Source organism: Delphinus delphis, chromosome 8, assembly GCF_949987515.2.
Source record: "Delphinus delphis chromosome 8, mDelDel1.2, whole genome shotgun sequence".
NCBI lineage: Eukaryota > Metazoa > Chordata > Mammalia > Artiodactyla > Delphinidae > Delphinus > Delphinus delphis.
In genome coordinates, this window is record NC_082690.1 from 107,126,730 (window position 1) to 107,151,383 (window position 24,654).

At 45.7% G+C, this 24,654-nt stretch overlaps 1 protein-coding gene across 3 annotated transcripts in view; it reads left to right on the forward strand.

Moving 5' to 3' along the window:
- The window catches only part of PPFIA1 (PTPRF interacting protein alpha 1), an 88,391-nt gene that overhangs the window by 2,479 nt on the left and 61,258 nt on the right, over window positions 1-24,654 (forward strand). The window lies entirely within an intron of this gene.

Consider the following 24,654-nt stretch of genomic DNA (forward strand, 5'->3'; position numbering starts at 1 on the left):
TTTCAGGTGGACATGAATAAGCATGCATTTATTCTCTCAGGATGGGTCTGCAGTGGTAAATTAGTAAATGAATAATTGCTAGCCTTAATGCATTTCTGGGCTTTAGTCAACTCTCCTGAAAGATGGGTAAGCTCAACATTTGGATTTCCTTTTTAGCAACAATAATCTGATGTCAGTGCTGTGATGTTCTGTCTTTGTCAATTTGAGAATCATTAAGTTTTTTCTCATTTGAATCTTGTAAATTACCAGGTTTGTTTGGGTCAGATTTTATTACCACAAGCTTAGAAGGGTTGGCCAAATTATGTTTTACTGGGATTTTATTGTAGTATTTGTAAATCTTTTCAGTACTTTGGGGTTTTTTGTTTTGTTTTGTTTCTTTCGTAGCTGTATTTGTCTTCTTATAATTTGAGGTACATACACTGAAGTGTAGTTTTTTGAAAGGATGAGCACAAGGGATTTGTGACAAGTAAGGGACAGGAGTTTTGTAAAGTCCAGTCTCATGCAGTGGAGGTTGTCACACCAGCCAATGGGACAGTCGCTCAGTGATTTGTTGCTAGCTGCTGCTCCTTGTTGTAGCCTGGAAATGCCTTGTTGAGTGGAGAATGTGATGACGTCACCAGCTCACCTCACCACCTGAGCACCTGAGTCCAGCGTTTTAGAAACACAGGAACCATTAAGTAAACATTTTTTGGATCCTTCCCTTTCTTGGCATTTGTCTTCTGTTTGGTGGCTAATTGTGTGACCATGTAGGCGTGTGAATAAACTCCTGCCAGGTTATGTAGGCAAGTAATAGTGTACTTAAGAAAAACTTAACTGTAACAGAACATACGTCAGAAAAATTCACAAAGCATAAGTGTACATCGCAGTGAATTTTTCATTAAGCAAACACACTCTTGTAACCACTGCCCAGACCAAGAAATAGAACATTACCAGGCTTCCCAGAAGCCCCCTCCCACCCACTCCCAGTAATTGTCTCCCAGAGCTAACTGTGGTCTCGACTTTCTGCCGTTGATTAACTTGGCATGTTCTTGACTTTGTGTAAATGGAATAAAGTAACGTGTATATTTTATTTCTTGATTCTTTCATTCAACATTATCTTTGCGAGCTCTATCCGTGTAGCTTTGTTCGTTCTCATCTGCTATTTAATAACCCAGTGTATGAATGTACCATAATTTATTCTTTCTGTTGTTCATGGGTATCTGGGTTGTTTCTAGTTTTTACAAATGCTGCCCTGAATGTTCTTGCTTTTTGGTACAGATATGTATGTGTTTCTGTTGGGTGTGTTCAAAGGAGTAGCACTGCCAGGTGATGGAGTATGTTCAGCCTTAGTAGGCTCTATCCAAGGTGGTGGTCGTGACCGTTGTCCTACCTCCCGCAGTGTGTGAGCCGTTGGTTGTTCTGACCCTCGGTATCGGCAGTTCTTTGGTTGTAGCTGTCTGGTGGTGTTGAGTGGTAGGAACTCAGTGGGGTGGGGACTTGCTCCCTGATGGCCAGTAAACATCCCTGGCGTTCGTTAGCCATTTGCTTACGTTCTTTGGTGAAATAATTGTCTTTTGCCCATTTTTTGATTGGGTTGTCTGTTTTGTTTCTTACTGATTTGAAGGAGTTCTTTTTATATATTCTGAGTACATATATGTATGGCAGGTTTTTTTGGGGGGGTGTTTGCCTTTTCACTTTCTCAGTGGTGTCTTTTAAAAAGCATAATTTTTTATTTTAATGTACCCCAGGTGATCAGTCTTTTCAGTAATATTTAATGAGCTTTGTGTTCATTGAAAGATATCATCACGAAGTTGCATGAAGATGTTATCCTGTAAAAGCTTTATTGTTTTATCTTTTACATTTAGATCTGTAATCCATCTGAAACTGATTTTTGTTTATTGTGTGAGATAGGGGCCAGGCTTCATTTTTTTTTTTTTTTTTCCTTTAAGTGTATGGCTATCCGGTTGTAATTTATTAAAAAAAGCATCCTTTCCCCAGTGTGCTGCAGTGTCATCTCTGTTGTAAATCAAGTGACCGTAAGTGTATGGGTCTGTTTCTGGACTCCCCTCTGCTCCATTGATCTTTTTGTCTCTTTTGCACAAATGCAACGCTATCTAAATTACTGTAGATTTAGTCAGTCTTCATATCTGGTAATTTAAATCCTACACCTGAGTCATGATTCAGTATTGCCTTGGCTAACCTTGACCCTTTGCGTTTTCAGATAAATTTTAGAATCCACTAGGCTGTCTTTCCCCAGAAAATGTGCCGGGATTTTAATTGAGGTTGAATTTAATTTGTAGACCAGTGCGGCGAGAAATGACGTCTTTTTAATATTGTTCTTAGAATCCATGAACACAGTATATATAGTCCTCCATTTATTTAGATCTTCTTTAATTTGTCTTAAAATTTTACAGTTTTCTGTATGTCTTATGCATGTTTAATTAGATATCTCATATTTTTGATGCCATTATAAATTACTAGTATGTAGAGATAGAATTAATTTTTCTGTATTCACTTGCTAAATCCATTTATTTCTAGTAATAATTCTTGTATTTTCTATGTATACACTGCTATGTCTGCAGATAAGTTTCTTTTTTTTTCTTTCCAGTTGCTGTAACCCTTTTTCTTTTTCTTGCCTTATTGTACTGGCTAGGATCTCCAATACAGTGGTGAACAGAAGTAATGAGAATAAATATCCTTGTCTCATTCCCAGTATCAGAGGAAAAGCTTTCACTATTTCACCATTACATATGATATTTACTGTAACTTTTCTTTAATTTTTAAAAACAATTTATTTATTTTACTTATTTCTTTGGCTACTTTGGGTCTTCGTTGTTGCGTGTGGGCTTTCTCTAGCTGTGGTGAGCAGGGCCTACTCTTCACTGCGGGCTCCTCACTGCAGTGGCTTCTCTTGTTGTGGAGCACAGGCTCCAGGCACACGGGCTTCATTAGTTGTGGCACGTGGGCTCAGTAGTTGTGGCTGCGGGCTCTAGAGCACAGGCTCAGTAGTTGTGGTTCATGGGCTTAGTTGCTCCGCGGCACGTGGGATCTTCCCAGACCAGGGCTCGAACCCATGTCCCCTGCATTGGCAGGTGGATTCTTAACCACTGCGCCACCAGGGAAGCCCTACTGTGGCTTTTTTGTAGATATTTTTATGAAAATATGAAAAATTTCCTCTTTGCTAAGAGTTTTTTAAAATCATGAATTAAAATTATTACATTAAATTTTCTTAAGTATATTTTCTGCAAATTTTAAAACAACCAAGTGATTTTTCTTTTATGTGGTGATTTAACTTTTTAAAAAATTTTGTGATTCTAGAATAATCCCAACCTGATCTTGATGTATTCTCCTTTGGTTGGATTTTATTTGTTAATTTTGTTTAGGATTATTGCATCTGTATTCAAGGTCTGTAATTTTACTTTCTTATACTTCTTGTCCTTGTTGGGTTTTGGTATCAAGGTTATGCTCGTCTCATAAAACAAGGTGGAAAGTGTTCCTTTTTTACCCCCAGAAGAGTTCCTGTGAGATTGGTGTTTTCTTTCTTAGATTTTTGGAAGAATTGATTGGCAAAACCAGCTGGTGTAGGATTTTCATTAAGGGATGGCTTTTAATTTCAGATTTAATTATTTTCATGGAAATAGAATTTTTCTGATTTTATATGTCTTCTTGTGTCTGTTTAGGTAAAGCATTTTCCCCTGCTAGGAATTTATTCAGGCCACCCAAACTTTCCAATTAGTAAGTGTAAAGGGGTTCATAATATCCCCTTTAAAAAATACTTGATACTGGTAATTTGTGCTTTGTCTCTTTTTCTTAATCAGTCTCTCTAGGGGTTTATCAATTTTATCAGTCCTTTCAAAGAACCAACTTTTGGCTTTATTGATTTTTTTTTTTAATTTCATATTTGTTCTCTATTTCCTTATTTTGTGCTCCTTTTTCTTCCATTTGCTTTGTGTTTCGTTTGCTATTCTTTTCTCTGGTTTCTTGGGATAGATGCTTAATTGATTTTTAGCCTTCTTTCTTTTCCAGTACATGTGTTTAAGGCTGTAAGTTACCCTCTAAACACCATTAGCTGCATCCCACAAATTTGAATAAGCCAAACTTTCATTTATCTTTTATGTAAAAGTATTTTCTAATTTTCATTGTGTTTTTAAAAATTATTATTTAAAAAAATTTTGAAGAAGTGTGTCGTTTAACTTCCCAGTGTTTGGGGAGGCTTTTCTCCTTATCTTTTTGTTGATTTCTAGCTTAATTCCATGAAGATCCCTATCTTAGTCTTTTTGGGCTGTTGTTACAAAATACCATAGACTAGCTGACTTATAAACAATAGAAATTTATTTCTCATAGTACTGGAGGCTGGGAAGTCCCAAGATCAAGGTGCCGGCAGATTCCATGTTTGGTGAGTCCTGTTTCCTGGTCCCTAGATGTCCAGCTTCTTCTCACTGTCCTCCCCGGGCGGACGGGGGCAAGGGAGCTCATTGCACTTAGGACCTAATCCCTCGCAGAGTCCGTGCCTCCTAATACCATCGCCTTGGGGGGGATGAATTTTGAGGGGGCATAAACTGTCTATCTACTGCAATCCCTAAAGATACCCTGCATTATTTCAATCCTTTGAAATGAGTTGAGCTTTCCTAATGGCCCAATACACATTCATTTTGTTAAGTGTTCCTTGGGCACTTGAAAGCAATGCGTATCCGCGGGAACGCAGTATTCTGTGTGTATCGGTTAGATCAGGTTTGTTAATCATGTAATTCAGATTCTGGTAGCCACGTTAAATAAAGTAGAAATAGGTGAAATTACTTTTAATATATTTTATTTAGCACAGATATCCAAAATATTATCATTTCAGTGTGTCATCAACATAAGAAAACGAATGAAATATTTTACGCTCTTTGTTTCGTACTAAGTCTTTAAAGTCCGCTGTGCGTTTCCTGCTTGCAGCACATCTCAGTGTGGAGCGGCCACGCTTCCAGCATCACTGCCTCATAGCTGCACGTGACTGCGTACTGGACAGCCCCCTTCCACTGAGAGATGCATTAAAGGCTCCCACTGTGATGATGAATTTGGCTGTTTCTCCTTTTCTACTTCTCTCCGTTTTTATGTGTTGATATTTTGAGATTATGTTATTAGGTACATTCGAATTTAGAATTCTCCTCGCTAGATTGAACTTGTATCATTATGAAATTTTCCTTTTTATCTCTAGTAACGCTTCTTACTTCAGACACTATTTGACAGTGATATCTGCACATCGGTTTCCTGTCCGTGTTTGCCTGGGTATCTTTTCCTTTCGCCTGACTGTGATTTTATATCTTAACATGTACCTCTGTGAATAGTGTGTAGTTTTTATTTTAATCAGTTTGATAGTTCTTATCTTTTTTTTTTTTTTTAGTTCTTATCTTTTAATTAGAGTATTTGCTCTATTTAAATGTAATTGCAGTCTTTCAGTTTATAGGTACAGTGTTACTATTTGTGTTCTGTCTGTCCCACCTATTCTGTGTCCTCTCTCTTACCTTCTTTGAGAAGTATGAAGTGTTTTTAACTCTGTGTTCCTGTGCCGGCTGTCGGATATACAGTCGCAGACACAGGGCGTGTTTTTACAGTTCAGCCTGGGTTCGCACCTGCCTTTACTGCCCCCCGACACTGCTGTTTGCTTTGATACTCAAACTGCCCTGAACGCCCTCCCACCTCCTGTGTCACTGCTATGATACTTTAAAATGTTAGATATAGTTTTGGCATTATCATCATTGTTTTGTACAGTTAATATTGTGATTTATTCTCATAGGTTGCTTTTCACTTGTTTTTTCATATTTCTGTCAGAGACTTCTTTTTCTCGAAGAACTACTTCAATATTTTTTTAGTTCATGTCTGTGGGTGATGAGTTGTCTCATTTTCATTTGCCTGAAACGGCTTTATTTTGCCTTCACTTTTAAAAAATAAATTTATTTATTTTTATTTTTGGTTGTATTGGGTCTTTGTTGCTGCACGCAGGCTTTCTCTAGTTGCAGCGAGCGGGGGCTACTCTTCCCCGTGGTGCGCAGGCTCCTCATTGCGGTGGCTTCTCCTGTTGTGGAGCACGGCCCCTAGGCGTGAGGGCTTCAGTAGTTGTGGCTCACAGACTCAGTAGTTGTGGCGCATGGGCTTTGTTGTTCCACGGCATGTGGGATCTTCCCGGACCAGGGCTCGAACCCGTATCCCCTGCATTGGCAGGCGGATTCTTAACCACTGCGCCACCAGGGAAGCCCCTATTTTGCCTTCACTTTTTTTTTGTTTGTTTGTTTGTTTTGCCGTACGCGGGCCTCTCACTGTTGTGGCCTCTCCCGTTGCGGAGCACAGGCTCCGGACGCGCAGGCTCAGCGGCCATGGCTCACGGGCCCAGCTGCTCCGCGGCATGTGGGATCTTCCCGGACCGGGGCACGAACCCGCGCCCCTGCATCGGCCGGCGGACTCTCAACCGCTGCGCCACCAGGGAAGCCCTTGCCTTCACTTTTGAAGCATGTTTTTGTTGGGTATAGAATTCCAGGTTGGTGGGTATTTGTTTTTCAGCATTTTATAGATGCCAATCCCTTATCTTCTGACTTCCTTTTTCTGGAAAAGTCAGCTCTCAGTGTTGTTGCACCATTAAAGGCAGTGCCGTTTTTCCTCTGGGCACTCTAACATTTTCTTTTTGCCTCAGACACCAGAAGAACTGCTGAAAACCAATGTGTGGTTTTCTTTGTTGAGTCAATGGCTTGATTCTTTAACCAACGTTGACCATTATCTTTATAGGTGTTTCTCATTCCCCTTCCTGTCTCTCCTCCACTGTGAGGAGCCCCATTTATATGTACACTAGATCTTTTTAACAGTGTCCTGCGGTGTCTTTTGGGCTCCTTGGATAGACTTTTTTTCCTCTAACTTCTATTTTCTTTTTAAAACTAATCCATCCTTCAGTTCATTGATCCTCTCTTCAGCTGTGTCCGATTTGATGTTAAGCCCATAGATTGAGTTCTTAAATTCAATCACTGTTACTTTCAAGTTCTAGAATCCATTTTGAATTTTGGAAAATTTTCCTTGTGTCAAGTATATTTTTGAACAGTTGAAGTTTGCGTCTGATAGCTCTAGTGTATGTGTCCCCTCCGGATCTGTTTCTATTTCTGTTCTTTTTTTCTCCTGGTCCTATTTGTTGTTACGCCCGTTTTTGTCTTTTTAGTTGAGTGTTGGACATTATGTGTGAAAAACTGTAGCGGTTCTGGGTGATGCTGTCCTCCTTCAGAGTCTCCTGTGACGCAGACCCAGGGTAGGGTCACAGCTCTTGGCTCAGTCGGGGGCTCAGTGGCTGGAGGCTGGGAGTCCTTGTCAGCCTCAGGCTCAGCTGCCTTCACCCACCTTCCCGCCCCCCCCGAGGGTGGAGCCCTGCAGGGTCTCCATCTGGAAGCTTCTCAGGGCCCCTCCTTGGCAGGTCCTGAGCACCGTGAGGTTCTACTGCAGCTCCGCTGCTCAGCCAGTTTGTGCGGAGTGTTGGGCTCATTTTCTGTGTCCCCCTTTTCTCGGGGAGCTTAGTCCCTAAAGTCCTGGCTGACTTGTCAGGCCTGTACTAGAATGTTTGTCTTCCCAGCCTTATGGAACTGTCCAGAGCTCTGTCAGCTAGTACCCTCTGCTTGCCTTTTCACTGCGTTTTCTTCCCAGAGTCAGCATGGGCAGATGCCCCGAGGGAGGGAGCGCCCCTCTCAGTCTCCCGCTCCCTCACTGGGTTTCCCTTTTCTTTGGAGTCTTGTACCCTCCAGTTTTGGCTGCCTCAGTACCTCTTTGATGCCTTCAGACAGACTTTAAAAATGTATTTTATTTAGCTTTTCTAGTTCTTGGCGGGCTGACCTACAAACTGCTCACGTACATAACTGGAAGTGGGGGAATAACTGGTGTGTTCTCTCCATCTGAAGCAACACGTAATAGTAAATATATTTGATCATCTCTATTTGATGGAGGAGAACAAGGACCACTGGTCCTTGCTTAGTCCCCACTATTCCGTTTCTAGTCAGAATCCCCAGTTTGCCCATGCTCGGCCACTTGAACTTGGAAAGAGGATGGAGCAAGCGGCCCACTCGCCCTGGAGACAGAGGACCTGCACTCTGGCTCCTCTCGCGGCCATTGTCCCAGCCCCGCACTGGTCTCCCCTCTTCCCCTTGCCCTGTGCCAGCCTGGCGGTGATGACGGGCTGGTGGTGGCAGAGGAGGAGGATAAGGAGGTGGGAGGGGTTATGTGACCTTTGTTCTGTGAGTTGATCACATGTGGGTTTTCTTTTTCAGTGTTTAAAAAAATTACTGCTTTTAGTCTTCCTTTCAATTTCATTTTAAAGTTGAAAATGAAGATTTTATTCTTAAAGTTGAGTGTAGTGATTTTACAGTCTTTTTGAAAGCAACAGTTGAGATTTTAAAAAGACGTCTCAGAGAACTCCAATACATAGAACCGAGAAAAGAGAATGTGTTCAGGTTGAATTGTGGGCAGAACCCCAAACTGTGCTGTCATCTCTCCCAGAGTCTGCTGGTTCCTGAGACTGGTGGATATGGGACTCCCAGCACCCTAAGGACTAAGGTCCTAAAATCACAGCTTAGTCTGCCTGTGTCAGGAGTGTTGGTTGTCACGGCAGAGGTTTGGGCTGAGCGGGGAGCAGTGTAGCCTGTGCTGGGGGGTCGGAGCGCAAGGAGGGTGGAAGCGCAGCCTGGCCAGGAGGGTGAGAGGGGACGGGAGACGATGCGGGACGGAGGAAGGGGTGACACCTGGTGGGGTCTGAGGGGCTGCGGCCGTCAAGGCTCGGGCAGGGATGCCCCTGAACGTCTGCGATGCCCCCTCCACGGCACCAGTTACCTGGCAGCCGAGGGCCGAGGTTGAGAGGCTCTGGTGGGAAGAATCCCCAGCCTGTCTCGAGCACCGCTGAGTTCACAGCGGGGTCCAGCACTCCACTGGCGGTTCACGGTCAGTGCCCCTACCAAGGTTGGATCAGTGCTGCTGAGCTGAAGTGAGTGAGTCAGGCAGGGAGGACTGACCTCAGAATCAGAGTGAGGTCAAAGGAGCTCAGTGACTCCTCTTCCAGGCTGGAGTCTAGGGATGCCCTTGACTTTAGGTGGGGCCCTTCCAGTGAGCTTCTTCAGCAGGTGCAGGTGGCAAAACCCCTCTCCGAAGACCATGGGTATTTCTAGTGTTTTTGGTTTCTGAAACAGTTAATACTGTTCAGTACTACTTTGAAACAGTATCCTTGAGCACGGGCGCCTTCCCTCTTCGGCACACACTCACTGCACCGTTGAGCAGAGCCCTCCGGTCTCCGTGGAGCCCCTTGTGACTGAGCTGGTTCCGGGTTCTGGGCTCCTGGGAGACAGTGGCAGAGGCAGAGCTGTATGCAGCCCTTTCGTCTCCAGATAGCGGTGAGAGTGGTCACAGTGGTGAGAGTGGGATAGGGGTGATAGTGGTCGTAGTGGTCATAGTGGGATAGTGGTCATAGTGGTGATAGTGGTGATAGTTTGGGCCTCAGTGGGGAAGGATTGACACCATCTGGTTGAAGGTTGTAAGAGGCCATGCTGGTGCTGTGTGGAGGATGGGTGGGGCGGGGCTAGAAGGGATGGGGAAGAAAGCACTGGCGGAGAGTCATTGGGGTACATGGGTTGAGCTGTAGAGTCAGTACTTTAGGCAAAAGTTTTAAACCCCTTGACATCACCCATCTTACAAAGCACAGAACAATGTATGTAATATTTTAATGAAGTGTACGTACTGCTTATGTGTATGATGTATACACTGATATTCACTGAGCGCCTGTTCTGTGTCAGGCACTGTTCTAGGTGCTGAATACTCAGTATGTAGGAAGGGTCATGTGGCCCAAGATCTCTTTATTTGTGCAAAGAGAAATAGAATGAAAGACTCTGTGTAGTTCAGTTTGACCAAGTTTGACGCGTGGACAGAACCGCAGCAGAAGCAGCGGCCGGTGCTGGGTGTCTGCACAGGAGGACTCGGCCCGGCGGCTTTCCTCGCGTTGCCACGACCCTCTGTCCTCCCCGCTCTACTGCTTGAGCTCACACACACGTCCTCGCCTGGCACACCTCCATTTGGGTGGACTTCGGGCCTCTTGAATTCAGCATGGGCCCAAACCAGCTCTTCCCCACGTCTGTCCCTCCCCCTGAGATGGTACAGTTTTCTGCCGAGTCAAGTGGTCAGAAAGCAAGAGACCACTCGTCTCACCCTCCCAGTCTCCAGGCCCTGTAGGAGGCACCTTTCTTGTCTCTCGGACGCCACCTCTGAGGTCCGCTGGCGAGGTCTGGACCCTCTTCTTCCACCAGGTTGATTCAAGGAGGGGTTGGCCCCAGCGACCTCTCTGTCCCGCGCCAGCCATACTGGGTTGTAGGTCATTCCTCACAGGAGATGTTCTGTTTTCCTGCAGTTTCTTTGTAAATATGCTGTTCTGTCAGAGAGGAAGGCCCTTCTTACCCTGTCTTCTGCTTGCTAGCTCTTGGCGCTAGCTCCTGCTGAGTACTTTGGTAGCTAACTCTCTTGGAGAGCCAGTTTGGCCCTGTGTAGAAAGAGCCTCAAAAAACTCCTGTTCTTCTTTCTTTTCCAGATTACTCTTCCATTTATTTATTTATTTTTTAGCATGGATTTTGCAGCTAGACAGGTCTGCATTTTACTTCTGTCTACAAAGTAACTGCCTGCTGTTAGGCCAGTGGCTTAGCTCTTTTCTCTTTTAAATTAAATTAAATTAATTTATTTTTTATTTATTTTTTGTCTGCATTGGGTCTTCATTGCTGTGCGTGAGCTTTCTCTAGCTGCGGCGAGCTGGGGCTACTCTTTGTTGCGGTGCACGGGCTTCTCATTGCAGTGGCTTCTCTTGTTGTGGAGCACGGGCTCTAGGTTAGTGGGTTTCGGTAGTTGTGGCTCGCAGGCTCTAGAGCGCAGGCTCAGTAGTTGTGGCGCACGGCCTTAGTTGCTCCGCGGCATGTGGGATCTTCCTGGCCAGGGATCAAACCTGTGTCCCCTGCATTGGCAGGCAGACTCTTATCCACTGCACCACCAGGGAAGCCCAAGGAAATGGTTCTTATCTGGAGGAAACTTACGCATAATGATATTCACCATAACAGCTTTAAATACGATTTACATTTTTTACTGGTTAGAAAATTATAAGAGCAATACACCAGTTAGAAACCATTTTAAAGTATAAATGATGTGTAGTTCGCGTTCCACAGGGGTTTAACGTCTCCCACTTTACCTCCCAGCCTTACCTCATTTCCCCCATTTTTGCCCTCACTTTGAGAGGGAACGATTTCTGGTGGTCCCGTTCTTGTGGTGGGAGGTGGGCTCACTGGGCTGAGGCGGTGGTTTCTGACCCCTCTTCGTCTCTCTCTCTGCACTTCCTCCTGCTCCCCAGGGACCTTCCTGGTCACTAGGGGACTTCCTAGGACCTTAGCATCCATTTGGCGTTCCTGCCAAATCACTTCTTTCATTGGAAGTTGAGTGATGACTTCTCCGACTCTCGGTCCTCCTTTGTTTATTAATTGATGCTCCTCTTTCAAGAGCATCCCTTTTTATTCTCTTTCTCTCTCAGTCACTGTGGACACTGGATTGGTATTTATTCGGTGTATTATAGTCAGTTATCATTATTCCTTAGATGCTTATATTGTCCCCCTTGGATTGGCTCCTGTGGCCTTTGCCAAGGCCCTGTTAGGCTTTGAATGTTTCCTTGTTTTCTGGAACAAAAATTTGTCCCAGGCCCACTTTGTGTTTTTCCTGCCTCAGATCTGAAATCATTCCTCTGAGGAGCCCTGGTTCCTTTTCGTGGGGAAGTATTTAGAAATCAGTATCTGGAGGCCAGGTGTGCTCATGTCACAGGGGTTAGCATCTTTTAGGTCCTCCTAGGGAACAGAGCTAGACAAAAATATTCATTTTTTAAAAACCGTGGATTTCATATTGGTATTTCCTTAACAAATTAAAATGAAGTCTTTCCCCTTAGTTTATTTTCTATTTATAATTCTTGTCTTACACTGTTTTGCTTTCTAATGATGTTAGCATTATTTTCTTTATCCTATGATATACATGAAATATTTTCAACATTTTAATACCATATTACTATAATCATCCTACTGTATGAAGTTTTATCATTTCTTTGCAATTCTTTGGGGTCTTAGAATAAATAAATGTATCTAAATAATATATAGTTAGAATAATGGGTTTTAAAGCAATGTGAAGTAACATAGCTGCACAAATAAAATTTGATATACAGTTCATTTGTTTCTGTTTATTTTTTTTTAATAAATTTATTTTATTTATTTATTTTTGGCTGCATTGGGTCTTCGTTGCTGCGTGTGGGCTTTCTCTAGTTGTGGGAGCGGGGGCTACTCTTCGTTGTCGTGCGCGGGCTTCTCATTGTGGTGGCTTCTCTTGTTGCGGAGCACGGGATCTAGGCACGCGGGCTCCAGTAGTTGTGGCATGTGGACTTAGTAGTTGTGGCGCAACGGGCTTAGTTGCTCTGCGGCATGTGGGATCTTCCCGGACTAGGGCTTGAACCCGCATCCCCTGCATTGGCAAGCGGATTCTTAACCACTGCGCCACCAGGGAAGCCCTCTTTTTATTCTTAATTTTAGGGTTTGCATTCTTCTTTTGGAGTTAATTTTTTTCGAATACATAAAGCATTTACATGGTTCAAAAATCGGAACTATAGGAAAAGGCATTCTCAGAAATCTTGCTTCTCCTGTCTCTGTCCCACCCAACCCTCACAGGTGGGTGACCATGTCTCCTAGTTTGCCTGAGATGGTCCTGGGTTTTGCCTGTTATCCTGAGCAGTTAGCAAGTGTTCCCTTTCACTCTCAGAAATGAAGCCCAGCTGAAGGTTTGTTGCTTGCTAATGCTAATTAGAGAAGTGACAAAATGTTTCCACTTCGTAGGTTTTCCCTGTAGCTGGAAGTGAGCTCTTGGCCCAGTTCTGCAGGCTTGGATAGCAGGTCCTTGGCAGGGAAGGTCCACCCAGAGAGTCCTTACGCTTGGCTTGCAGAGTCTCAATGTTATTCTGAGGGGGAAATTTCATTTTGCTCTGAAAATAAATTTGGGAGCTTAAAGCGTATCCTGCATTTCCAAGTTTTTCTGCTTTGCAAATGGGCTAGTTATCCCTTCTGCCTGTGTAATTTTAAACCCTTGTCAGCAGTAACATAATCATTGATTTCGCGTCGGTATAAAAGTTTCAGCTCTACTTGAGACTGGTCGATATTTCTGAGCCATTGATCTCTCTTGAAATCGGAAGGTGCTGCTAGAAGCTAGGGCCCGCTCTTCTCCCCACCTTGACAGTCTTTCATGGGAGAACGTGAATGCCAGGTAAGGTCAGGCATCCTCTGTGCTCCAAAACAGAAACAGATGTGGCAGGGGAAGAGTATTTCAAATAGTCTGAGTATTAATTTGAATAGTCTGATGCGGTATTTGTTTTCATGCCAATTAAAATCTAAAGGACTTTATTTGTGACCAAGTGTGAAATCCAGTTGAGGCCAAGGGTTAAAGAAGTTCTGTATAGCACTTTGCTGCTTTGTGGCTCAGCTCCTTTCCCTCCACCGCAGACACATGCTGACGGGGGACTGTCAGCACGCTGGCGTTTCACCCCTGCGCTGTCTGAAGGCATTTTATAAAACAGTAGCGCAGCTCCCTCCTCAAGCCGACAGTGACTTAAACGAAGAGCTTAAAGCAGGCCTGCGGGTGTGCCCCGCATCTCTCACTCGCGGGCCTGTCTCTCTGGGTAGATTCCATCCCACGCCTGCCCCACCACGGACCCCAGGTCAAGGTGGGTGCATTTTCGAGGAAAGCAGCCTGTTCAGGCAGAGTCGGCGGACTTCCGGGCCAGCCTTCCTTCCCTGGTTACTTTTGTCAGTTTCCTCAGAGGTGAGCCTTCAGCGTTGTCATCAGTCAGTGAGGAACAGTAACTGTTTGTTTTTATTTAGCAAGTATTATACTTAGTGTTGGCCATGTGTTAGGCACTGGCCAGGGGCTGTGTGGATGGATGTTTAGGGGGATTAAATGAGGTAATAGCCAACATGTTTTGCCTCTAAGCCTTTTTTTTTTTTTTTAAGTGAAGTATAGTTGGTTTACAATGTTGTGTTAGTTGCAGATGTACAGCAAAATGATTCAGTTTTACATATATATATGTATATATATATGTATTCTTTTTCAGATTCTTTTCCCATGTAGGTTATTACAAAATATTGAGTATAGTTTCCTGTGCTATACTGTAGGTCCTTGTTGGTTATCTATTTTATATATACTAGTGTGTATATGTTAATCCCAAACTCCTCATTTATCCCTCTCCCATCTTGCCCTTTGGTAACCATAAGTTTGTTTTCTATGTCTGTGGGTCTATTTCTGTTTTGCATATAAGTTCATTTGTTTCTTTTTTGGGCTGCGCCGAGCAGCCTGTGGGATCTTAGATCCCCGACCAGGGATCGAACCTATGCCCCCTGCAGTGGAAGCACGGAGTCCTCACCACTGGACCGCCAAGAGATTCCTGTATCATTTTTTTTAGATTCCACATGTAAGTGATGTATGATAGCCTCTAAGCCTCTTTGTGTGGATTGTCTCACTGAGGCCTCATAATGATACTATAGAGTATACTTTAATGATACTATAGAGTATACTTTAATGATACTACAGAGTATACTTTAATGATACTATAGAGTATACTTTAATGATACTACAGAGTATACTTTAATGATACTATAGAGTATACTTTATTTATTTTTGGCTGCGTTGGGTCTTCATTGCTGCACGTGGACTTTCTCTAGTTGCGGCGAGCAGGGGCTACTCTTCATCGCAGTGCACGGGCTTCTCACTGCGGTGCCTTTTCTTGTTGCAGAGCACGGGCTCTAGGCGCACAGGCTTCAGTAGTTGCGGCACGTGGGCTCCCTAGTTGTGGCTCGCAGGCTCTAGAGCGCAGGCTCAGTAGTTGTGGCGCATGGGCTTAGTTGCTCTGCGGCATGTGGGATCTTCCCGGACCAGGGCTCGAACCCGTGTCCCCTGCATTGGCAGGCGGATTCTTAACCACTGTGCCACCAGGGAAGTCGCCTATAGAGTATACTTTAAACAGTACTAGAAAGCAGGATGCTATTATGTACCCCATTTTATAGATGAAGAAATTGAGGTTGGGGAGCTCCCCAGAGCCCCATAGATCACAGGTGGTGGTCAGTGTTTGCACCCAGGCAGTCTGACTCCAGGGCTGCTCCCTGCAGGAGGAGATGGGGCCGGCAGGATGCCCCCAATGCCCGTGGGGGTGGTCCTGTGAGTGCCAGGGTTTGCTTCTTCAGCAAAGGGTCTCTGTCCCCGTCGGCTCTGCCTGTGGGCGGCGGGCAGCGCCCAGAACAGGAGCCCTCCAGTGGTCCCCACGGCACCTGCCGCCCTGCGGAGCCTCGTGGGGCGAATACGATGGTTTCCTGACACCTAATGCCCAGAATCTTTAAAGTCCTCCGCTCTCAGATGTCTTGTCTAATTCTGTTTCTGACTATTCTTGTGGCTCTTTCACTTGACGAATCCAGGACGTTTAGAGTTTCTCTTTTGTTCCTCATCACCTTCCCCAGAAGCTCTTGCCCGCAGTGTGTGCCCAGGGGTCTACGTGTGCTGTGGACGGCGGCTCCGGAGCGCGCGTGTCCCTCAGCCAACTCTCGGCCCCTGGTGAGATTCACATGCACCGAACTGCGCCACGTCTGGGTGGATCACTGCAACAGTGAGGAAGGAAAGAGCTGTGGCTTTGGAACGCAACAGGTCAGCCGGCAGTTTGCATGTCAGGGTGTGCAAGGCCCGTCTTCTGTCACTGTCTGTGATGCAGGTAGCTGGGTGGCAGCACGGCAGAGCCCTGAGACAGCTTCTGATCTGGTTCCGTCACCGGGTCACCTCTTGGAGCCTCTGGTCGCATCTCTATAGAATGGGGAGGGGCAAGGGGACTCGACCCTGTAGTTCAAAGCCTTATGGAAAGGAGCCTGTCTCTGGAGGGTCTCCGAGGGGCTGGCTCCCCAGGGAGCGCAGTGCCACCTAGAGCCTCATGTGCCGAGAACCTGCGGCCACACGGGGGTCCGGGGAGGACGGTTGGGAAGCCCTGGGAGCTAGATGGTCTCCATGTCCCTTTGGGCACTGTGACTGTCAGTGTTCTGTAGCTCCTGCACAGCCCTTTACTGTAAGTGGGAAGGAAAGTCGACGTTCGGCTGTGGTTTTCACCGCAGCTGGGGCCGAAGAGTGAGGAGTGATGCTGGGGGCACAGCTGGTCCTGAGCAGACGCTCTGCCCCTCCGGACGTCTCTCTCCCCGGGCCGAGGCCGCGTGCTTTAGCCACTCAGCGAGAAACATCCTGGTGCATTTGGATGGGATGTGATTCCTACCGCGAGTGTAAGAATGGAGGTTTTGTGAGAAGGGCAAGGAATCAGATGCTGGGAGGGAAATTGCAAGGACTTTCTTCACCGCGTTTGTTTTTGCCTGTGTGGAGGGAGCCGCTTTTTCTTACTGTGTGAGTTGGAGGCCGTGCTTAACTAAGAGCATGGGCTCTGGGGCTGGGCCCTCACTTTGCCGCCTGCGCTGAGACCTGCTTCACAGGCTGCGGTGACGCCACCCTGAGCGTGTCCAAGAAGCCCTCCCAAGAGTGCCTGGGCTCCGAGCAGAGTGGGGGGCGTTAGCCCGTGTTCTGCAGAGCAGCGTCAGGGAGTGCGGCGATGATGAGGGGCCCCTTCCTTCTGGGTTCCCAAAGTTACTAGGGGAAAAAAGGAGGCAAGTGAAAAAAAAGAAGTTCAAACAATGTCAGCTATAAGATGCACAGAGTAACAGTCTCTGCCCCCATCCAGCGTGCCCGCGGGGTGGGGTGACGTCAGAAAGGCAGTTGCGTTTCTCACGCTCATTCATGCTTCTCACTGAGGAAAATGCGTGAAGTTGCGCGCCGAGGAAAACAAGCATGCTAAGTTGGGGGGCTTAGTTGCAGACTGGGTGATCCATGCAGAAAAATAAATGGCTGTGCACACTCTGAGCAGCTCCCAGCGTCTCGGGGAAGGTGGGGGCGCCGGGCCCGGAGGCCACGAGCCCTGTCCTGCTGTGCGAGGCTCTGGTGAAGCTGCTTGTCCGGAAACTGCACCTGCACTGCCCACACCATCGCCCGGAGCCGCGGATGCATGACCACCTCTGGGCACCGCTTGTTGCTTCCCGTTCGGAGTCTGGGCTCCAGGCCTGTGATTGGTGGGCCTGGGGCTGTTCTGCACTGTCCCCGGATGTGGGAGAGGCCAGGAGAGCAGGGGGCTGGTGCTTCTGCCTCCTCCTCTGGGTCACAAGCCGTTCCTCAAGGACAGACCACTTCCCAGCCGTGGGAAGGGGGCTCCGAGGCTGCGTGGCTAAAATAGATGCCACGTGGCGACAGTATGACCATGCGCGTTGACAGTGTCAGAAAGCAGCGTGGCGTTTGCTTAGGTGGCGCACAGCGAAGACTGCCCGGCCGGGATTTTCAGGGCCAGTCGCCACGTCCATCTCTCCTCCGCCCTGACCTGCTGGAGAGAGAAAAGAACACAGTAAATAGAGATTGGAGTCGGGTGCCCCTCCCGGCGGCCTCCTGTGGCATCACAGAGACTTTTGCTGTTTTATTCCTGCCGCTGGTTATCTGTGCTCCATTTCAAGGAGAAAGTTCCACAGACTAGAAGCTGCCCTTTTGGCTTGCGTAGGAAAGGTCCATGGGGGGCGAGTGGTGGGTGGTTAGAACAAAGGGTTTAAGTTGGAAAGAATGTACATTCCAAGGTTGTTTTCTTATGCAAACCAGAGAAATACTTGGTCCCAAAAAAGTTTAACGATGAATTAAGAGATTGCTCGAAAGCACATTCCTGCTGATAGGTTCTGCGCGCTTTGTACAAACCCTTGAGTGTCCGGTGCTTTCCTCTTTGTTTCCCCGCTGAAATAGTGTTTTCACTATTAATGACTGTTATTAAAAGGGCCGGTGCTGCCAGGAAGTGAGATGTTCTCTGGTGTGCCTGCAGGTGCTCAGGCTATAGCCCGTTTAGTAAGTGACCTCCAGGCTGGCACCCACCCTGCTGCTCAGACGCTTTCACTGCACTCAACGAAGAAATGAAGGTCTTTGGTGTTGACTTGGAATGCGTGTTTCATGTGCTCTGAAACGCTACTGGTGTTGCTTCAGTTAACTTCATCTTAAGATTCTCTCACTGGAAGTTTTATAGTAATACTACAGAAAAACAATCTGACACACATAATCCTAGTTTAAAGTAACTTTAAAAATTGTCAGTCATGTAGAGGGAGCTCGTGTTCTCGTCTTTGTGTATTTCCTGTGCTCACTGGCAGGTGTTAGGTTCTTTTTTTTCCATGTTTGGAAAACCTCTGTGGAAAGAATTGAGGGAAAGGAAGCACTTGCTACCCAAAGATAGTTGGATAATTATTTTCATTTTATCCTAGTCATGTGCTCGTGACTAGGAAATACATTAAAATCCTAGCCTTCTTCTGCCCCTTTTCTGTAGTCGTGCAGATTCGTTCACTTCTGTGGGCTCGGCATCCCCCTTTTGGAGGTGACTGCCACGGCTGTGTCTTCATCCCCAAGTGTGTGATGCACCTTTCACGCCCCAGCCCCAAGCTTTGTCACATCCTTTAGATGTGACCCAGGCTCTCCTGCTGCGTCTCATATCCCGGGTTGTGCCACGCGTCCTCCTTGCTCAGCCTCCCCTCCCACCTCCCCTCCCAGCTTTCCGTGCCTCGCCTTTCCTTCCCTTCTCACCCTCCAGGACCACTCAGCGCTGCTTCGGTTTTTCTTTCCTAATGTTGTTTTTATTTTCTCCTGTATTCTGGTATCGCTGCTTGGCCCCTCCATGCCTCGAGCCTCTGTGATGCACCCTCTCCCCTTTCCAGTCCCGCCAGCACGCTTCTTACAGCCCCCAGGCTAACCTGAACCTCTGCTGTGTGCAGGTCTCTGCAGCGCCCGTCCCTGGTAGCAGAGGCAAAGCCCAAGCTCTTTGTTTGGCACTCGCAACTCCACGATCTGGCTTTCTTCAACCTTCCCACACCGTTTCCCTCTGTAAATACCCCTTCGTTCTAGCCACACCAGTCTTTTTGCTCCCCTTCCCTCACACCCTGGCCTACACAATTCCCTGCTTGTGGAGTCCCTTTCCCGCTCCCTTTTTTCAAAACCCCACCTGTGTCTCAAGGCCGAGGTCAACCCTGTGAGGTCTGTTCTCGCACCTCTAGTTCCTACTGGGATTCAGCGTCTGTCCCATCTCTAGGAGAAGATGGAGTCTGATGCCTGGGGCCGGTGTTACTTTTTATTCCTTTTACTTTTCTTCAGCTTTTAAAAATGTCATCAGCTTGAAGAAAAACACAGATGAAGTAGTAGGCTTGGGTATATATCAACGCCATCCTTGAGGGGGGCAAAAGAAATCACAGAAAGATATCCTGGGGGATATGTAGCTGCCCTCTTTCTTTCCACGTGGTGATGGTGGTGAAGTTATTGGTTGACTGTAACAGTCCCTTCCTTTTCACTAACTGCTGAGTGATATTTTTCTTGTCCACCCAGTCTTTCCTTCTCTCCACCCCCCTCCCCACCTGTTTCAAGTCTTCAATCCTCTGCTTACTAACATGTGGCCTTGGTGTTGATACTTACTGTGTTATCTTCCCCTGAAGATAACATATTGTCTGTATTGAGTTCTCAGTCCCAAGCCACTTATTAACTGAGTGACCTTTGCACGTCACTAACCTGCCTGGGCCTGTATTATAATTTGTAAAATGAGGTCATTGTGAGCACCTTACTGGGTGGTTGAGAATAAAATGTGATAACATATGTGAAAATACTTTGAAAACCATAAAGCAGCAAACAAAAATAGCGCTATTGCCATCAATATTTACATCTGCGTGTACTTAGAATAGCACCTCAGAAATGGCTGGTGTTGTCCAGCTGGTGTTTTCCAGGGCTGCTCATCCTTAGGCCTGTGTTCCTACCCTACTAAGCTTACTGGAGCCACAGAGGAACCCTAATAAAGTACCTTCAGTTATGGTTTTGTAGCTGGCCTTTGTTTCATTCTCAGGTGTCTTCTTGTTAAATTAGAGGGTAAAACTGTTGTAACAGGGGGCTCTTGTCAGACTGGTTTGCAAGACATGAATACACAGACCCACAAAAGGTTAAGAAGGTTACAGAGTAGTAATATTTGCTGTCAGAGGTAGTATGTTACTGATTTGTTTCCGTACAAAGCTATTGCCTGATCACTGGTGTTTTGCTAGACCCTTTGGGGGGCTGGGGTTTCAGTAGTGAGGGGGCACGTCTTTCCCCCGAGTAGACTGGGGTCCGCGCAGTGAAGCGGTGGCGGAGGCCTGGGGGAGCCTAAGCGGGAGATGGGTGGTCAAGCCCAGCCCGCGCGACCCTGTGTTCAGCCTGCGGGAGGGTGTGGGGCTGGGCCGGCAGGTCAGCAGGTGGGGAAGGAGGGAGGTGATGGGGGTGCGGCCCTGACACAGTGTGGGGATGGTCCTTCGCACGGGGGTGGGAAGAGAACGGTTGACAAAGGCCTTGAGAGTGTGGCCCCGGGGAAGTGGTGACCAGGAGCAGAGCTGGTTGTCTGACAGCTTCTGGGGGAGGATGGTGATGGACGGGCAGACTCTGGACAGGCGGAGGGGCGGATCTGCAGGCAGCCGAGACATTTTGTCGACAATCAACCCTTTATCTGTATCATTTCCACCAATCAGCTTTGTGGTCTTCTAGTAGGCAATGTCATTCTTGTTATGAAAGCTGCATGACAGAGAATCAGAAGCCTTTTTCAAGTTCATTTGTACTTATTACTTTCAGCCTTTGCTCTGTGGCCTGAAACACTGCAGCATTTGTGTTTCTTTGGCTCGTCAGCAGAATTTCAGGAAATGCTATAAACGTAGCCGTAGATACTCTGAGACTACTCATTCTTAAACTTGTATTTCTATTGACTAGGCAGAGTGGAGCCGCAAGAGGAAACCCCTAATAAAGTACTTTCAGTTATGGTTTTATACCGAGACCTTTGATTGACTCCGAGATACCTGTCTTCCGTCTGGTGTATCAGGAAAGCAGCCCGCTCGGTTGTCCTTGGTCTTCTGTGCGCTGAGCCTTGAGCTTTCAGTCGCGGTCCCCCGTGTCTGTTAAAAGGCGGCCATGATTCCCCATAACTGTTTTTTGAGTTCTTTCAGAGTCACATTGTAGCTTTAGAGCAGAGTCAGGTGCAGTGTTAGCTGACCCTGTTGCGTGTCAGAGAGCTGCTCTTCAATAGTACCTGCTGGGAATTTGGTGGAAAATTCTCTTCCTGTCGACAGTGCAGTCTCACAGGGCAACAGAGGAGGTTCTGTCTTATAACCCCTTCTGTGCAGTTGTGTTTGCTGATACTATGAGGGCCCTGGAAGGTGGGGTCCGAAGGCTCCTACACCTAATTTAACACATCTAGGGTGTTCTAAGTTAATAAAGGTCATGAAGTAATTTCACAGAGTGCTTAATCACATGTAAAAGAGTTGATTGTGGCTTTTTGGGTTTTTGGTTTTTTTTTTTTGCAAAATAGAGGTGCTACTAGGAGCTAATGACAAGCCTGAAATATTCTAAAATTGTGACTAAATCAGAAAAACCAGGAGCACACCACCATAAGGTTTTTCAGGAGACTTGCTAAGCTGTAAACTGTACGGCAGTTCCCGAGCGGAGCCGGGGAGAGCAGCATGATGTCGTCTCACCAGAGGAGTGGAGATGCTCCTCAGGTGTGCTGTCCTTCCCCCAGGATGGCACTGGCTTCCTTCTCAAGTTCAGCGCGCCTCAAACCCTGATGGCAGCCTCCCACCACTCCCAGACATTTCTCTGTGCCATGTTCTGATGGCGCCACCATTGCCAGGAGGCTGCAGCAGGATCTGGAGCTCGGCCGTGGGAGTGACGGGGCAGTGATCCACCTGGTGTCCTGCCGCTGGAGCGCGCCATGTTGTTTTCTTAACGTAGGTGCTCGGGGATGCCCACATGGTGGTTGGCGTCGATGATTCCCAAATGGCTCACCAGCAGGTGAACCACTGTTGTCCCAGCAAAGAGAAGAAAACATGGTTAAAGGACCTCTCAGAAGTGCTCTGAGTCCATGTGATGTGACTGCAGATAGAACATAAGCATATTAGGTATAGTAACTTAGCATGCAGCTAGAATAAGTAGTTCTGTCTATTTATTTTCATAATTGTGTAGGACTGAGCCTGAGTCAGAGCCGGCTGTTTAATCTGCATTCCTGAAAGCGTCTGTTAAAGTGGCCGGAAAACTTCTGGCAGTTGTCTTAATGGGAAACCAGGGGGATTGAATTTTACTTGAAATTGCCTTATATTTGGGCATGTATGCTATATATGTAATATTTAAATAAATAATTTGGATATTCAGGTATATAATCATAGGTTTGCGATTATTTTTACTGTTATATAATAGCATAATATTTTAATTTGCCCTTTATTGCCATGGGGAGGTTAGGAAAGGCAAAGATTCTGGGCTTCCCTGGTGGCGCAGTGGTTGAGAGTCCGCCTGCCGATGCAGGGGACACGGGTTCGTGCCCCAATCCGGGAGGATCCCACATGCCGCGGAGCGGCTGGGCCCGTGAGCCATGGCCACTGAGCCTGCGTGTCCGGAGCCTGTGCTCCGCAACGGGAGAGGCCATAACGGTGAGAGACCCGTGTACCGCAAAAAAAAAAAAAAAGAAAAGGCAAAGATTATAAGTGGAGAAATTGTGGTGATATTTGAACAAAATAAATGCTTAAAAAAATTTTTTTTTGCAAATAATGTTCTATGTTTAAAAAGTAGTAGTGCAGTCCTCACCTTGCCCAGGACTCTGAAGGTGACCATGCAGGCTGAACCTGTGCAAGCAGTCTTCCTCATCAGTGGACTTAGTTATAGTTGTTGTGATCTTCTTTTTGTCAGGACATCAAAACCCTGTAAATTATAAAATATACAAAGAGATGCCAAAAGCAGTGAAACTAATATTTCTTTAGTACACTGTAGTTTATCACATTAGAAACATTGAGAATTAAATTACGTAACCCTTTGACCCAGCAGGTCTGTTTCTAGGTGTGTACCTTAGAGCAATACAATAGCTCCTTTTTACAATATTTTAAATTATAATCTGTGCCATCATAAAATTATATCCATTTTAAAATGTACCTGAACACACGGTACCCCAATTGTAATATAAAGTGAAGTTTAAAAATCAGTTTGCAGTGAAGTATTTTGTTATGTACGTGTTTGGGCATGACTGCACTAGAGGACACAAGTCAGGTGTTTGTGTTCCTGCTAACGGATGTTTCGGTGTAAGAGATGATGATCAGAGGCCATTCTATAGGAAAGGACAGGGATGTCAGGATGCATCAGGATAAGTAAAAAACAGACCAGTCTCACTTGTATTTGATCCAAGAAAAATAAAAAACAGTAACCGAAATAAGGAAAATGTGCCGTTTGTGTTACAGATTGTCAGGTGAGAAAATGAGGACGTGTAATAACCTCACGAACGAGCTGAGCCTTCTTTGTAAGAGAAATGTCAGCATAATTCCCCGGCCGTGAGAGGGTCAGGGGAGCGAAGGATGCTCCAGAGAACGTGTTACCTCTTGCTCACACCGGGTGCCGGGCTTGCATTCGGTGTCTAGCATAGGAAAAGGTTTTGGAGACTTTGATGTGATAGGCAGGAGGGAAGGAGGATGGATCCAAAAAAGAAAAATTGACACCGAGGTTTAATAACACCCAGGATGGTGGGACTATAAGGAAACATGTTTTCACACATTGCTGGCCAGTGAGGAATAATTTAACAGTATATTTTAAAATGATCAACATCCTTTGACTCAGAAATTCTCAGATTATCCCACAGATATATCTGGCACACATGCAAAATGGTATATGCGCAGGATTATTCGTTACCATGTTATTTGTAATAGCAGAAGATTGGAAACACAAACAGATGTCCATCAGCAAGTGAATAAAAAATAAATTAGGGCTTTTGAATTCATTGGTATGTGCAATCATTGCAGCTATAAAAAAGGAAGAGGACATCATGAACTGATATGGAAACATCTTCAGGTTATATCCTTAAGCGAAGAAAAGCAAAGGGAAATGGATGTATTTATTGGCATATATATATATACAACTCTAGATAAGCAAGAAACCCATGACTTCAATTACCTATTGTGTGGAAGAGCAAACTGGGCTGCAAGGGAGACTTTTCTTATGTATACCTTTATTACTGTTTCAAAAATATATATATTTTTTGAAGGTTTGTGTTAAAAAAGCTCTGTCCTAAGCCCCCTTCCATTGCTGCTGCTATTACTGTTTTTTAAAAGTTTGTTACAGCTGAAAAGAAACATCTCTGTGGAAATATGGACTTTATGCTGTTGCTAATGGTGGTTTAGACAGTCAAGGTCAGACAGGCAGTTTCTGGTCTCATACTCTGAAGACAGTTTCTTTATGATTCAGTAATGTCTTGGGACACGCATAGATCTATGAAATGAAATATTTGAAGATGAAAACTGCTTTATACTCTAGTAAGCATGAGTAGTGCTAAAAACCACATAACTGGCTTTATTGGGAAATTTGAAACATTATATAAATACAAACTGGATGTTAACATACTTCATATTGTGTTCTCATTTTGTTATTTCCCAGTGTTTTAGAACTCAGAAGGTACTCATTCCTATTTGAATGAAGGATTTCTGCCCTTGATTTTTTTACTTCATTGGT